Here is a 2,741-nt window from a genome sequence, read left to right as displayed (position 1 = left end):
GAGCAGACATTTTCGCTACTGCCCCCACCAAAGCCATCCAACCAACGCCCACATTCCCACCCACTTTTAGACCAGCGACAAGCCTTTCTGCGTGTCCTTGTAGTCGGCTGTCGTCTAGGCTGCTTGCCATGACAATTTAAATGCCTGTTGTCTGCGCACATCCTGTGCAAAAAAAAAAAAGGGTGGGATGGCAGGTGGGGGTGGTAAGTAATAGCCGCTTCTAGCTGCGGTTCCTTTAGAATCATTTTCCCTCTTATCAAGGGTAGCAAATTGGTTGTATGCGACCATCTAGATGTCTGAAAAATATAAGCATACATCCATCTTAATATGGAATATCCAAACTAGTTTAAAAATCCATTCAAATTTCTTATATTTAGGCAGTGTCTTCTTTTTCAGTAGACATCTTTTACAAATGTTTTGTTAGCCAGTATAAATCTGAATATTTGTTTTTCAAAACACTCCTCTGCGGTTTATATCATACGCACACATGGGAAAAATCCCATTTAAAGAGTCAACATTTAGTCGAGTTTCTTACAGCACTTATAATTGTTAATAAACAAGTTTTTTTTATGTTGTATTTACACTTTAATGAATTGCATGTAATTACAAATGTATGCGTTGTTGCCGTCGCGGCTTTTGTAGTCTTCCTTGGGTTGGGTGTTTCCTTCTTAAATTTATGGGGAAGTGGAATAGGTCGAGTGGCGCAACAAATGTAAAAGCAGCGAAGGGAAAATTATCATTGTGGTTGGTTTTCGAAGAAGTGGGAAAATGAAATGTCTTCGTCAAAGTGAGGGGAGAACTTTTAAAAGACCATTAAATATTATCAGACTCTTTATTAAGACTGAAAAGAAGGCTGGCCTAATCTGTCAAATCTATATCCTTTTTTTCTTCCAAAAAACACACTATTCAATTTTATTCCTTGCTACATTAAACGAGTTTGTAAATGTTAAGCACTTTTTCGCTTAAAACAGCAAATAAGGTCGAAGGTCTTGGAAAATAATTTGCGGTAGGCATTAGCACCCATTCTCGGAAGTGAAGCTGCTCCATTTCGGGAAACCAATTTAGTCATATCTTTTGCATGAAATGTAAGCCACTAATTAAAACTAAGTGGCGGGGGCGGAACATCGTCGAAAATATCGCGCCCATGCCGTAACCCCGATTAACCCGAGCGACGCCCAATTACACTTTCGGCTACCGTACTATTTTTTTTTCTTTGCCCTCCCGTTTAACGTGTTCTCATCGTTGAGAGTGTGCGATGGCGCTGGAAATGTGAAATGGGGAATGGGGAATGGCGTTGACTACCCTCGAAAATTTTTGACATTTTGACAGGGCTACAAGTTTACAAGCACCGCAGGCTACAAGAGGCAACATCATCGGCGTCAGGAAGAACACTACTCTACATGGTAACGCATTACGCATACGCCATGTGGCCGGGCTAAAACGGGATGTGCGGAAGGTGTGAGTATGTGGTTGCTAGACCCAATTCTAATTTGTTATGTAACTGTGTGTGTGCACGCGTTTTTGGGTTAGATAGCGAATCGCATAGCTGATGTAATAGCGTGCGGAGTTTTCGGGACTCCAAGCATTTCGACCTAGCTCATTATGCCACATGCGACAAAGGAGATGTTCGGATGGGTTTCTGGTCTGGAGGCATATAAGAAAGTTGATTACTAGTGCAGTGCTTGTTTACATTACCCAGCTTGCTCTAACCAATCAAGACACTCTTGCATAGGGTAATACCAAATATACAAAGATGTAACATAACTCAAATAAGTTGGTTTCTACAGGGTGTAAAATATAAAAAAATGCATACCCCAACATTGAATGTTATTAGTTATTCTAACCTAAATTTGGATGGGATTTAGGCCTTTGCTAAGTTAGATTTAATATGATTTTCTAAGGGTATTCAAAGCTGCCTAGTTTCGCTGTGGGTGCTGTATGTAGTTTTGAAAGGCCCTCAAGCTGTGTCACCTTGTGCCCGCCTGTCAGTCTGACAAATGGCGCACGTTTTACATATGTAGTTACCTCGAACCCTCCTAATTTTCCGCCTGCCCCGCCCACTTAGCACACACCCCCCGCCCCCTCACACTTTTCGACGGACTGCGTAAATGTTATACAAAATGCCGCAAACGTGTGCGTGGCAAATTTGTAAAGTGCAAAATTTATGCGTAATGTGAGGGCGTTGCGAAGGCGACCCCCTTTCCCTGCGGCTTACAAGTTTCAAGAGGTCTCGGTATCCCTATCCCTATCTCTGCTTCTCTCTCTGTCTGTCTCTCTTTCTCTTTCTCTTCCTAACACCCTCTAGCCGTCCTTTTCACGCACGGATGTAGGGGTGTGAAGTTTTTGGCATATTCAAGTGCGAAAAGTTGCAATTTGAGGCTGCTAACCAAAAAATATAACTGTCTAGTCTGAAAGCGGGTGCGAGCATCCTTGTGTGAATGTGTGCGCGTTTAATTTTCTCACCAAACTAAAATGTTTTCGGTGGCAGAGTAGCAGCATCCTCGGGGTTTTTCCTCGCGCACTCATGCAAATATTTGGGTTGACTCTGGTGCTTCTATGGCAACCGACGAAATGACGGCAAAAGGTTAGCAAAATAAGTTCATATGCCCACCGACGCATATTTGGATTTGGTGAAATTCATTAAAGTTTATGTTTGCCTAGATGTGGGGACAACAATAATGTCGATAGCTGACTTTTAGGGCCCAGCCTTTCTGCGCTTAATGTGTTAAAACTAATTTAAA

General features: G+C 42.1%; 1 long non-coding RNA gene across 1 annotated transcript; it reads left to right on the top strand.

Moving 5' to 3' along the window:
• Positions 1–857: 857 nt before the first annotated feature.
• lncRNA:CR44940 (long non-coding RNA:CR44940) lies at positions 858–1,818 on the top strand. The gene is made up of 2 exons (NR_125139.1): positions 858–1,458; positions 1,531–1,818. It is a non-coding gene; the product is annotated as a long non-coding RNA:CR44940 (long non-coding RNA).
• The last annotated feature ends 923 nt before the right edge of the window (positions 1,819–2,741 follow it).

The sequence above is a fragment of the Drosophila melanogaster genome, chromosome 3R (genome assembly GCF_000001215.4).
Source record: "Drosophila melanogaster chromosome 3R".
Taxonomy (NCBI): Eukaryota; Metazoa; Arthropoda; class Insecta; order Diptera; family Drosophilidae; genus Drosophila; species Drosophila melanogaster.
The sequence above is the reverse complement of the archived record's forward strand: the minus strand, read 5'-3'. Positions and strand labels throughout refer to the sequence as shown.